The following is a 14,362-nucleotide window of genomic DNA, read 5'->3' as shown; positions in this document are numbered from 1 at the left end:
CCTTATGTTTGCACTGAGTGCTGAATTTGGGTGCATTTTGAGTGCTATAGTGAGAGTTTGGTGACTGAGGGAGTTCGGTGAAAAGGGAGTAAGGTGCTCCTTTACATTTCATTTCCTACATTTCCTCAAAGAGGGTGAAGGGAGCCGGGAGTTTACCGAGACTACAGCTGACTGGGAGCAGAGTGGGAGGGCGGAGTTCCAGTTGGTCCACAGGGCAGCTGTATTCTGTAAGGTAAGAGGGGATGGAGGCTAGGGCAGTTGCACGCCCCTCCTGTAGGATGTGGGTGATGAGGGATACCACCGGTGTCCCCGCTGACTATACCTGCGGGAAGTGCAGCCAACTCCAGCTCCTCAGAGACCGTGTTAGGGAACTGGAGCTGGAGCTGGATGAACTTCGGATCATCCAGAAGGCAGAGGGGGTTATCGAGAAGAGTTACAGGGAGGTAGCCACACCCAAGGTACTGGACAAGAGTAGCTGGGTTACAGTCAGGGGAAAGAAAACTAACAGGCAGACAGTGCAGGGATCCCTCGTGGCCGTTCACCTTCAAAACAAGTATACCGTTTTGGATGCTGATGGGGGGGATGACCTACTGGGGGAAGGCCCCAGCGGCCAGGACTCTGGTACTGAGTCTGGCTCTGGGGCTCAGAAGGGAAGGGGGAGAATAGAAAAGCAATAGTAATAGGAGATTCAATGGTTAGGGGAATAGATAAGAGATTCTGTGGTCTCGAGCGAGACTCCCGGAAGATATGTTGCCTCCGGGTGCCAGGTCCAGGGATGTCTCGGATAGTGTCTTCAGGATCCTTAAGGGGGAGGGGGAGCAGCCAGAAGTCGTGGTGCACATTGGTACCAACGACGTAGCTAGGAAAAGGGGTGTGGATGTAATAAACGAGTTTAGGGAGTTAGGGTGGAAGTTAAAAGCCAGGACAGACAGAGTTGTCATCTCTGGTTTGTTGCTGGACTAACGTGATAGCGAGGCTAGGAATAGGGAGAGAGTGCAGTTGAACATGTGGCTGCAGGAATGGTGTAGGAGGGAGGGCTTCAGGTATTTGGATAATTGGAGCGCATTCTGGGGAAGGTGCGACCTGTACAAGCAGGAGGGATTGCATCCGAACCAGAGGGGCACCAATATCCTGGGAGAGAGGTTTTCTAGCACTCTTCGGGAGGGTTTGAACTAATTTGGCAGGCGAATGGGAACCGGATTTGTAGTCCAGCAACTAAGGAAGCCGATGTTCAGGATGCCAAAGCGTGTAGTGATGCAGTGGGGAAGGTAACACTGACAAAGGAGAGTACTTGCAGGCATGGAGATGGGTTGAAGTGTGTATACTTCAATGCAAGAAGCATCAGGAATAATGTAGTTGAACTTAAGGCATGGATGAGTACTTGGGACTACGATATGGTGGCCATCACGGAAACTTGGATAGAAGAGGGGCAGAAATGGTTGTTGGAGGTCCCTGGTTATAGATGTTTCAATAAGATTAGGGAGGATAGTAAAAAAGGTGGGGGGGGGGGGGGGGGTGGCATTGTTAATGAGAGATAGTATAACAGCTGCAGAAAGGCAGTTCGAGGGGGATCTGCCTACTGAGGTAATATGGGTTGAAGTCAGAAATAGGAAAGGAGCAGTCACCTTGTTGGGAGTTTTCTATAGGCCCCCCAATAGCAGCAGAGATGTGGAGGAACAGATTGGGAAACAGATTTTGGAAAGGTGCAGAAGTCACAGGGTAGTAGTCATGGGTGACTTCAACTTCCCAAACATTGAGTGGAAACTCTTGAGATCAAATAGTTTGGATGGGGTAGTGTTTGTGCAGTGTGTCCAGGAAGCTTTTCTAACACAGTATGTAGATTGTCCGACCAGAGGGGAGGCCATATCGGATTTGGTACTTGGTAATGAACAAGGGCAAGTGATAGATTTGTTAGTGGAGGAGCATTTTGGAGATAGTGACCACAATTCTGTGACTTTCACTTTAGTAATGGAGAGGGATAGGTGCAACAGGGCAAGGTTTACAATTGGGGGAAGGGTAAATACGATGCTGTCAGACAAGAACTGAAGTACATAAGTTGGGAACATAGGCTGTCAGGGAAGGACACAATTGAAATGTGGAACTTGTTCAAGGAACAGATACTACGGGCGCGATTCTTCGAAACGGAGAGAAACAGCCGACGCCGGAGTGAAACCAGGAGTGTTTCATTCCGGCGTCGGAGGCCGCTCCTTGCCCCCTATTCTCCCCCACCCCCCCTCACCCCCGGGGGGCTAGAAGTGGCGGTGCGTGAATCTCGCGCGCCGGGCCTTGACGCTTGCGTCAAAGTGGCGTGCCAAGAATGACGCGGCCGGCGGCGCCTAAGTGACGTCAGCCGCGCATGCGCAGGTTGGCTGGCTCCAACCCGCGCATGTGCAGTTGCCGTCTTCCCCTCCGCTGCCTCGCAAGACATGGCGGCTTGATCTTGCGGGGCGGCGGAGGGAAAAGAGTGCGTCTCTTAGAGACGCCGGCCCAACGATCGGTGGGCACCAATCGCGGGCCAGTCACCTCATGAGCACGCCCGTGGCGCTCGATCCTCCCTCCGTCCCCCCACAGGCCCCACACTTACCGGTCGCGCGATCTTCACGCTGGCAGCGACCAGGTGTGGTTGACGCCAGCGTGAACCAGTCGGGTTCGCCAGGCCACTCGGCCCATCCGGGCCGGAGAATCGCCGGTCGCCGTGAAAAACGGCGAGCGCCGATTCTCCGAGCAGCGTCACGCAAAACGCGACAGGCCATTTTGGGGGGCGTGGGAGAATCGCGGGGGGGGTGCCAGGGAAGCGTGTCGTGAATCACCCGGCCCTCCCGCGATTCTCCCACCCGGCGTGGGGAGCGAAGAATCGCGCCCTACGTGTCCTTGATATGTATGTCCCTGTCAGGCAGGGAAGAGATGGTCAAGTGAGGGAACCGTGGTTGACAAGAGAGGTTGAATGTCTTGTAAGGCTGAGGAAACAAGGTTCAGACAGGGCGCTTAAGGGATACAAGATAGCCAGGAGGGAACTGAAGAAAAGGATTAGGAGAGCTAAGAGAGGGCTAAGAGAGGGCATGAAAAACCTTTGGCGGGCAGAATCAAGGAAAACCCCAAGGCCTTTTACACAAATGTGAGAAATATGAGAATGGCTAGAGCGAGGATGGGTCCGATCAAGGACAGTAATGGGAGATTGTGTATTGAGTCTGAAGAGGTAGGAGAGGTCTTGAACAAGTACTTTTCTGAAGTATTTATGAATGAGAGGGGCCATATTGTTGGAGAGGACAGTGTGAAACAGACTGGTAAGCTCGAGGAGATACTTGTTAGGAAGGAAGATTTGTTGCGCAGTTTGAAAAACATGAGGATAGACAAGTCCCCCGGGCATGATGGGATATATCCAAGGATTCTATGGAAAGCAAGAGATGAAATTGCAGAGCCGTTGGCAATGATCTTTTCGTCCTCACTGTCAACAGGGGTGGTACCAGGGGATTGGAGAGTGGCGAATGTCTTGCCCCTGTTCAAAAAAGGGAATAGGGATAACCCTGGGAATTACAGGCCAGTTAGTCTTACTTCTGTGGTAGGCAAAGTAATGGAAAGGGTACTGAGGGACAGGATTTCTGAGCATCTGGAACGACACTGCTTGATTAGAGATCATCAGCATGGATTTGTGAGGGGTAGGTCTTGCCTCACAAGTCTTATTGAATTATTTGAGGAGGTGACCAAGCATGTGGATGAAGGTAAAGCAGTGGATGTAGTGTACATGGATTTTAGTAAGGCATTTGATAAGGTTCCCCATGGTAGGCTTATGTAGAAAGTAAGGAGGCATGGGATAGTGGGAAATTTGGCCAGTTGGATAATGAACTGGCTAACCAATAGAAGTCAGAGAGTGGTGGTGGATGGCAAATATTCAGCCTGGAGCCCAGTTACCTGTGGTGTACCGCAGGGATCAGGTCTGGGTCCTCTGCTGTTTGTGATTTTCATTAATGACTTGGATGAGAGACTTGAAGGGTGGGTCAGTAAATTTGCAGACGATACGAAGATTGGTGGAGTTGTGGATAGTGAGGAGGGCTGTTGTCGGCTGCAAAGAGACATAGATAGGATGCAGAGCTGGGCTGAGAAGTGGCATATGGAGTTTAACCCTGAAAGGTGTGACGTTGTCCATTTTGGAAGGAAAAATATGAATGCGGAATACAGGGTTAACGGTAGGGTTCTTGGCAATGTGGAGGAGCAGAGAGATCTTGGGGTCTATGTTCATGGATCTTTGAAAGTTGCCTTTCAAGTGGATAGAGCTGTGAAGAAGGCCTATGGTGTGCTCGTGTTCATTAGCAGAGGGATTGAATTTAAGAGCCTTGAGGTGATGATGCAGCTGTACAAAACCTTGGTAAGGTCACATTTGGAGTACTGTGTGCAGTTCTAGTTGCTTAATTTTAGGAAGGATGTGGAAGCTTTGGAAAAGGTGCAAAGTAGATTTTCCAGGATGTTGCCTGGAATGGAGAGTAGGTCTGATGAGGAAAGGTTGAGGGTGCTGGGCCTTTTCTCATTAGAACGGAGAAGGATGAGGGGCGACTTGATAGAGGTTTATAAGATGATCAGGGTAATAGATAGAGTAGACAGTCAGAGACTTTTTCCCCGGGTGGAACACACCATTACAAGGGGACATAAATTTAAGGTGAATGGTGGAAGATATAGGGGGGATGTCAGAGGTCGGTTCATTACCCAGAGAGTACTGGGGGCATGGAATGCACTGCCTGTGGAAGTAGTTGAGTCGGAAACATTAGGAACCTTCAAGCGGCTATTGGATAGGTACATGGATTACGGTAGAATGATGGGGTGTAGATTAATTTGTTCTTAATCGAGGACAAATGTTCGGCACAACATCGTAGGCCGAAGGGCGTGTTCTGTGCTGTATTTTTCTATGTTTTGTGTGATTAACTTGTACTACAACTGCAAATCCCTGCTTCACACCATCTCTCAAATGGACCCTCTACTATCCTGGAACCAATCCAAAATGATTCTCAGCCCCTGGGGGTTTATTTCTGATGTTTACTTTTCCCAGTCTCGTAACTTTTAACCCCAGAACTATTTTCACATTGAGGTTTTTCCGAGAGATTCTCCCTCCAGCTTAATCCCCACAATTTGGTCTTTTCAATCAGAGTGCAAGTTTCCACTCATGTTCATGTAGTATAATGTGGCTAAATGTGAGGTTATCCACTTTGGTAGCAAAAATAGGAAGGTAGATTATTATTTGAATGGGTGTAAATTGAGAGAGGCGGATAATCAACGAGACCTTGATATCCTCGTGCATCAGTTGCTGAAAGCAAGCGCGCAGGTACAGCAGGCAATAAAGAAAGCAAATGGTATGTTGGCCTTCATAGCGAGAGGATTTGAGTCTAGGAATAGAGATATTTTACTGCCATTTTATAGGGAATTGCTGAGGCCACACCTAGAGTATTGTGGGCAGTTTTGGTGTCATCTGAGGAAGGATGTTCTTGCTATGGAGGGAGAGCAGCAAGGATTTACCAGACTGATTCCTGGGATGGCGGGACTGTCATATGAGGAGAGACTATGTTGGTTAGGATTATATTCATTGGAGTTTAGAAGAGTGAGAGGGGATCTCAGAGAAACTTACAAAACTCTAACAGGATTAGACCGGGTAGATTCAGAAAGAATGTTCCCGATGGTGGGGGAGTCCAGAACTAGGGGTCATAGTTTGAGGATCAAGGTTAAACCTTTTAGGACTGAGGTGAGGAGAAATTTCTTCACCCAGAGAGCGGGGAATCTGTGGAATTCACTCCCACAGGAAGTAGTTGAGGCCCAAATGTTGTGTAATTTCAAGAAGGAATTAGATATAGCTCTTGGGGTTAAAGGGATCAGGGGATATGGGGGGGAAGGCGGGATCAGAGTATTAAACGTGATCATCAGACATAATAAATGGCGGAGCAGGCTCGAAGGGCCAAATGGCCTCCTCATGCTTCTATTTTCTCTGTATGTTTCTATATGGAGCCCTTCTCCTCACTTCCTTCGGCGCTTAAGGATCAACAATTGGTCTTTAATGCTCCTTTCTCTAAAGGAGAGGTGGCTATATCCATGAAGGAGCTCCAACCAGACAATCAAAGAATGTACAGTGCAGAAGGAGGCCATTTGGCCCATCGAGTCTGCACCGGCTCTTCGAAAGAGCACCCTACCTAAGGTCCACACCTCCACCCTATCCCCATAACCCAGTAACCCCACCCAACACTAAGGGCAATTTTGGACATTAAGGGCAATTTATCATGGCCAATCCACCTAACCTGCACATCTTTGGACTGTGGGAGGAAACCGGAGCACCCGGAGGAAACCCACGCACATACGGGGAGGATGTGCAAACTCCGCACAGACAGTGACCCAAGCTGGGAATCGAACCTGGGACCCTGGAGCTGTGAAGCAATTGTGCTAACCACAATGCTACCGTGCTGCCCCAAGATCCTGGGTCGGATGGTTTGGGTGGGAGTTTTACAGGGAATTTAAGGACTTGCTGAAAGATCCATTAATTGGTTCGTGCAACCTGGAGACAGTGGCATAGTGGTATTGTCACTGGGCTATTGATCAGAGAGCAAGGTAATGTTCTGGGGTCAAAGAGAAAATGCTGGAAAATCTCAGCAGGTCTGGCAGCATCTGTATGGAGAGAAAAGAGTTAACATTTCGAATCCAGATGGCCCTTTGTCAAATACTCTGGGGTCCCAGGTTCAAATCCCGCTACTGCAGATGAAATTTGAATTTAATAAAAATCTGGAATTTAAAGTCTAATAGAACATTACAGCGCAGTATAGGCCCTTCGGCCCTCGATGTTGCGCCAACCTGTGAAGCCCCTCTAAAGTCCCTCAACACTATTCCCTTATCGTCCATATGCCTATCCAATGACCATTTGAATGTGTTTAGTGTTGGCGAGTCCACTACTGTTGCAGGCAGGGCATTCCATGCCCTTACTACTCTCTGAGTAAAGAACCTACCTCTGACATCTGTCCTATATCTATCGCCCCTCAATTTAAAGCTATGTCCCCTCGTGTTGGACATCACCATCCGAGGAAAAAGGCTCTCGATGTCCACCCTATCTAATCCTCTGATCATCTTGTATGCCTCTATTAAGTCACCTCTTAACCTTCTTCTCTCTAACGAAAACAGCCTCAAGTCCCTCAGCCTTCCCTCGTAAGATCTTCCCTCCATACCAGGCAACATCCTTGTAAATCTCCTCTGTACCCTTTCCAATGCTTCCACATCCTTCCTATAATGTGGCGACCAGAACTGCACGCAATACTCCAAATGTGGCCGCACCAGAGTTTTGTACAACTGCAGCATGACCTCAGGGCTCCAAACTCAATTCCTCTACCAATAAAAGCTAACACACCGTACGCCTTCTTAACAACCCTCTCAACCTGGGTGGCAACTTTCAGGGATCTATGGACATGGACACCGAGATCTCTCTGCTCATCCACATTACCAAGAATCTTACCATTGGCCCAGTACTCTGCCTTTCTGTTATTCCTTCCAAAATGAATCACCTCACACTTTTCTGCATTAAACTCCATTTGCCACCTGTCAGCCCAGCTCTGCAGCTTATCTATGTCCCTCTGTAACTTGTAACATCCTTCTGCACTGTCCACAACTCCACCGACTTTAGTGTCATCTGCAAATTTACTCACCCATTCTTCTACGCCCTCCTCCAGGTCATTTATAAAAATGACAAACAGCAGTGGCCCCAAAACAGATCCTTGTGGTACACCACTAGTAACTGGACACCAGTCTGAACATTTCCCATCAACCACCATCCTTTGTCTTCTTCCAGCTAGCCAATTTCTGATCCAAACTGCTAAATCACCCTGAATCCCATGCCTCCGTATTTTCTGCAATAGCCTTCCGTGAGGCTCATTTAGCACACTGGGCTAAATCGCTGGCTTTTAAAGCAGACCAAGGCAGGCCAGCAGCACGGTTTAATTCCCGTACCAGCCTCCCCGAACAGGAGCCGGAATGTGGCGACTAGGGGCTTTTCACAGTAACTTCATTTGAAGCGTACTTGTGACAATAAGCGATTTTCATTTCATTTTCAAACCCTTTACTGAAATCCATTTACACTACATCAACTGCTTTACCCTCATCCACCTGTTTGGTCAACTTCTCGAAGAACTCAATAAGGTTTGTGAGGCACAACCTACCCTTCACAAAACCATGTTGACTATCTCTAAACAAATTATTCCTTTCTAGATGATTATAAATCCTATCTCTTATAAACCTTTCCAAGACTTTGCCCACAACAAAAGTAAGGCTCACTGGTCTATAGGTACCGGGGTTATCTCTACTCCCCTTCTTGAAAAAGGGGACAACATTTGCTATCCTCCAGTCTTCTGACACTATTCATGAAGACAAAGATGACTTAAAGATCTTGATGACCATGAAACCATTGTCAATTGTAGTAAAAATCCATCTGGTTCACTAATGTCCTTTAGGGAATGAAATCTGCCGTCCTTACTTGGTCTGGCCTACATGTGACTCCAGACCCACAGAAATGTGTTTGACCCTTAACTTCCCCCTCAAGAGCACAGTAAAAAGTCTTACAACAGCAGGTTAAAGTCCAACAGGTTTGTTTCAAACACTAGCTTTCGGAGCACTGCTCCTTCCTCAGGTGAATTAAGAGATATGTTCCAGAAACATATATATACACAAATTCAAAGATGCAAGACAATGCTCAGAATGCGAGCATTTGCAGGTAATCAAGTCTTTACAGACCCAGAGATAGAGGTAACCCTAGGTTAAAGAGGTGTGAATTGTCTCAAGCCAGGACAGTTGGTAGGATTTTGCAAGCCCAGGCCAGATAGTGGGGGATGAATGTAATGTGACATGAATTCCAGGTCCCAGTTGAGGCCGCACACATGTGGACAGAACTTGGCTATAAGTTTCTGCTCGGCAATTCTGCGTTGTCGCGCGTCCTTTAGGCCACTTTGGAGAACGCTTACCCGGAGATCAGAGGCTGAATGCCCCTGACTGCTGAAGTGTTCTCCGACCGGAAGGGAACATTCCTGCCTGGCGATTGTCGAGCGATGTCCGTTCATTCATTGTTGCAGCGTCTGCATGGTCTCGCCAATGTACCACGCTTCGGGACATCCTTTCCTGCAGCGTATGAGATAGACAACGTTGGCCGAGTCGCACGAGTATGTACCGCGTACCTGGTGGGTGGTGTTCTCACGTGTAATGGTGGTATCCATGTTGATGATCTGGCACGTCTTGCGGAGATTGCCCTGGCAGGGTTGTGTGGTGTCGTGGTCGCTGTTCTGTAGGCTGGATAGTTTGCTGCAAACAATGGTTTGTTTGAGGTTGCGCCGTTGTTTTAAGGCAAATAGTGGTGGTGTGGCGATGACCTTGGCAAGATGTTCATCTTCATCGATGATGTGTTGAAGGCTGCGAAGAAGATGTTGTAGTTTCTCCGCTCCAGGAAAGTGCCAGTGGTGTCCCGTGTTTGTCTTCTGAGGAGGTCGGTGCAGTTTATTGCTGTGGCGCGTTGGAACTGTCGATCGATGAGTCGAGCCCCATACCCCGTTCGTACGAGGGCATCTTTCAGCATCTGTAGATGTCTGTTACGCTCCTCCTCGTCTGAGCAGATCCTATGTATACGGATCAGACACCATCAGACTCGGCATGGCCTACTCTCCAAAATCAGTTGCATTCTTGGACACATGTCCTTCTCCCTGGTGAATACCGATACAAAGTACTCATTAAGGATTTCACCCACTTCCTGTGGTTCCACACATAACTTCCCTCCATTGTCCTTGAGTGTTCCTACTCTTTCTCTTGCTATCCTCGTGCTCCTAATATATGCATAAAAAGCCTATGTGATTCTCCTTGACCATGTTTGCTAAAGTCATTTCATGACCCCCTTTAGCCCTCCTAATTCCACGTTTAAGTTCCATGGGATGGAGGATAATGACAACCTGCTCTTGGATGAGCTCTCGTGCTCCACATAGTTTGATAACATCTGATGTCTGCCCATATAGCACTTTACACCTCCCACATGGGTGATCCCTGTAAACTGGCCATTCCATCACTGTCCCATCAGATGCCTGGGCTGGCAGAGGTGGGGATGGCAGGGAGGGGGTGGTGTGCTGAGCCACCCAGCGTCCGCCCATTCCCCCCCGTGTCTCACTCTGGCCAGTCAAAATCAGCCCACCCCTCACACTCATCAGACGGAGCACTGAAACAGGTTGTAACAGTGGTAACAGGAGTTTAATGTGAACAAATATATTCAGATTTGTGCCCTAGCCACTATCACTAAACTGTGCCCTGCACTCGCGCCAACTTAACTGGTGTCTACCTTTCTGGCTTAATGGGCCCTGAAGCTACGCCTAGGTGGGTCTCCAGACGGTGCAACCGGATTGGAGGCGGCCTGTGTGATTCCTGCCCTGCGACTTGGTCCCTGTTGACGACTGTCTTCTGGGGCAACCGGGCCTGGATTGGCTCGGCTGCTGCTCGGGTGTCCCAGGTGGCATGGTGCCACCCTGTTCTGCCTGCTGCCCACAAGATGCACCAGGGACAGAAAAGGCGAGAGCCCAAGGGGCTGCGGTCTTCCGGCACCTCCCCTAAGGGAGTCACCGGCACAGACCCCATCACCTCCTCTTCCCTCGGGTGCCCGATGGGCCCCAAGCTACTCCATGGGGCAGGCGTGCAAGCGAAGCTATCCCCTGAGGCTCCCCCGCCACCTGGCACTGCCAGTCCTGGAGGTCCGCTCTGGTCTCAACCAGGGTCTGTACGCTCGCGGCCATGGAGTACCATCTGGGTCTGCGCCACATCGCGCTGCGACTGTGCCACCACCTTCTAGGTTTGTGTCACATCAGCCAGTGACTGCGTCATTTCCATCTGGGATTGGGTCACCTCCCTTGGTGTCTACGCCACGTCGGCCAGCACCTGGGCAATGCCACCGACATTCCCAACCAAGGCCTGCTGTAACTGGGCCACGCTCAGGAGTACCACTGCAATGTGGGTGTGGTTGGCCGGGCCTCCCTGGCATCGTTCGCATTTTTCCTCTACCTCCGGGAAGAACCCGATGATACGTGTTCTGGTCAAGTGTGTCCTGTGCATCAACTTTAGCTGCATAAGGCTCAGCCCTGCACATGTGGAATGGAGTTTGCCCTTGTGCAGTGCTTCGACCAGAGCCCTCCGTATCTCAATGCTTGGTTCTTCCTCCCACTTCCCCTGTGTCTTATCCAATGGTGACCGTACCTCCTCTAGCAGTCATCCATACATGGCAGCGAAGTTCCTGTCCCCTACTTTTCCCGCGGTTAGATGTCTGTGCAGTCGGGAATGTCCTGGTCAGTGGGGGAACTGCGGGAATGTCCTGGTCACCGAAGGGCCTTTTCCTGTGCTGTACTTTTCTTTGTAAGAAGTCTTACAACACCAGGTTAAAGTTCAGCAGGTTTGTTTCAAACACTAGCTTTCGGAGCACTGCTCCTTCCTCAGGTGAATGAGGACTTTTCTTTGTTCTTTGTTTTGTTTGTTTGTTCCACTTCCTCATCCAAGTCATTTATAAAAACCATAACGAGCAGAGGTCCCGGAACAAATCCCTGCTGGACACCACTGGTCACTGACCTCCAGGCGGAATACTTTCCATCCACTACCGCTCACTGTCTTCTTTCAGCCAGCCAATTCTGTATCCAGACAGACAAATTTCCCTGTATCCCATGCCCCCTAACTTTCTGAATGAGCCTACCATGGGGAACCTTATCAAATGCCTTACTGAAATCCAGATACACCACATCCACTGCCCGACCTTCATCAAAGTGTCTCATCACATCCTCAAAGAATTCAATGAGGCTTGTGAGGCATGACCTGCCCCTCACAAAGCCATGCTGACTATCTTTAATCAAACTATGTTTTTCTAAATAATCATAAATCCTATCTCTCAGAATCCTTTCCAGTATTTTTCTCACTGCAGACGTCAGACTGATGGGTCTGTAATTCCCAGGGATTTCCCTATTCCCTTTCTTGGACAGGGGAACAACATTTGCCTCCCTCTGATCATCCGGTACTACTCCAGTGGAGAGTGAGGAGGCAAAGATCATCGCCAACAGTGCAACAATCTCCTCCCTCACTTCCTGTAGTAACCTTGGGTGTATCCTGTCAGGCTCAGGGGACTTATCTATCCTGATGCTTTTCAAAATTTCCAGCACATCCTCCTTCTTAATATCAACCTGTTCGAGTCTATTAACCTGGTTCACACTGTTCTCATGGGCAACAAGGGCCCTCTCTCTAGTGAATACTGAAGCAAAATATTCATTTAGGCCTCCCCCACCTCCTCAGACTCTAGGCACAAGTTATCTCCACTATCCCTGATCGGCCCTACTCTCACTCTGATCATCCTCCTATTTCTCACATAAGTGTAGAACGCCCTGGGGTTTTCCCTAATCCTTCCTGCAGGGCTTTTTCATGCCCCCTTCTAGCTCTCCTCAGTCCATTTTTGAGTTCCTTCCTGGCTACCTTTTAACCCTCTAGAGCCGAGGCAGATCCTTGCTTCCTCAACCTTACCTAAGCTTCCTTCTTCGTCTTTACTAGAAGCTCCACCTCTCTTGTCATCCAAGGCTCATAGAACATAGAACATAGAACAGTACAGCACAGAACAGGCCCTTCGGCCCTCGATGTTGTGCCGAACAATGACCACCCTACTTAAACCCACGTAACCCGTATACCCGTATACCCGTAACCCAACAATCCCCCCATTAACCTTACACTATGGGCAATTTTAGCATGGCCAATCCACCTAACCCGCACATCTTTGGACTGTGGGAGGAAACCGGAGCACCCGGAGGAAACCCACGCACACACGGGGAGGACGTGCAGACTCCACACAGACAGTGACCCAGCCGGGAATCGAACCTGGGACCCTGGAGCTGTGAAGCATTGATGCTAACCACCATGCTACCGTGAGGCTCCTTCACCTTACAATTCCTTCCTCGTCTCAGTTGGACAAAACTATTCAGCACTCGCAGCAAGTGCTTCTTAAACAACCCCCACATTACTGTTGTACATTTCCCCAAGAACAACTGTTCCCACTTTATGCTCCTCAGCTTCTGTCTGATAGCCATATAATTTCCCCTCCCCCAATTAAATACCTTCCCATAGGAAGTAGACCTTGGAAAATAGGCGACAGGTTTAGATAAAGGATCTGGATCGGCGCAGGCTGGGAGGGCCAAAGGCCTGTTCCTGTGCTGTAATTTTCTTTGTTCTCTTTGTTCATACTATCTGTTCCTATCCCTCTCCATGACTATGGTAAAGGTCAAGGAGTTGTGGTCACTGTCACCGAAATGCTCTCCCACCGAGACATCTGACACCTGGCCTGGTTCATTGCCGAGCACCAAATCCAATATGGCCTCCCGCCTAGTCTTGGGTGAAGAAGGAGAACTCTTTCTCCCTCACGTGGTCTGCCGCCATCCCTTCCCCCGACATCCCTATCTGCTCCATGAAGGTGCCCCTTCCAGGACACAGCTCACCTGGTTTGCGTCACCGTATTCATTGCTGTGAGGATCGTCCTCCTAGTAAACAGTATAGCCACGCCCCTAGCCCTCATCTTGGTGGATCTTACCCCACATTGGGTGGACCTCGAGCTGGGGGAGGAGAGAGACTAGAGCCTGCTCTGGTGCTTGGAGGTGGGGCTGCTGGCAGATGAAGAGGTGGGCGGGCGGGTTCATGGTTGTATCGAGAGGTACCTGGAGGCCAATGATAATGGGGAGTGTAGCCACCGAAGTTGGCCACTGCCCGACACAAAATGGAGAATTGAAATGCATGCAGGGAAAACAGGACAATGTAAGGAAAACAGGCAGGCTGCAGAATCTCCCTGTGTATTCTGTCTGCAAAGAAACCAGACAGCACTGAAACTAACAGTTGCGCATATTAATTGAGCGATTCCTGGTGATTCCCGGGCACAATGGACACAATCGAGAATAACAAAGGTCAAGCCAGACTCTTAGGCACCAGCAGGAGTTCCGGACAATAAGTTACAAACAGCCCCAAGAACTGCCCTGCCCAGGGTTAGGGTTAGGGTTAGGGTTACAGTTAGGGATAGGGTCAGTGTTAGGGTTAGGGTAAGGGAAAGGGTTAGGGTTAGAGTTAGGGTTAGAGTTTGGGTAAGTGTTAGGGTTAGGGTTAGAGTTAGGGTTAGGGTAAGGGTTAGGGTTATGGTTAGGGTTAGGGTTAGGGTTAGGGTTAGGGTAAGGGTTAGGGTTATGGTCAGGGTTAGGGTTCGGGTTAGGGTTAGAGATAGGGATAGGGTCAGTGTTAGGGTTAGGGTTAGGGTTTTGTAAAAAGTATCAAAAAATAGTTGCGGCGTTTCAGCAAAGAGAGGAGCCTTGCTGCCGCTAGGCAG

This window comes from Scyliorhinus canicula, chromosome 7 (genome assembly GCF_902713615.1).
Source record: "Scyliorhinus canicula chromosome 7, sScyCan1.1, whole genome shotgun sequence".
Classification (NCBI taxonomy): domain Eukaryota; kingdom Metazoa; phylum Chordata; class Chondrichthyes; order Carcharhiniformes; family Scyliorhinidae; genus Scyliorhinus; species Scyliorhinus canicula.
This window is presented reverse-complemented; position numbering follows the sequence as displayed.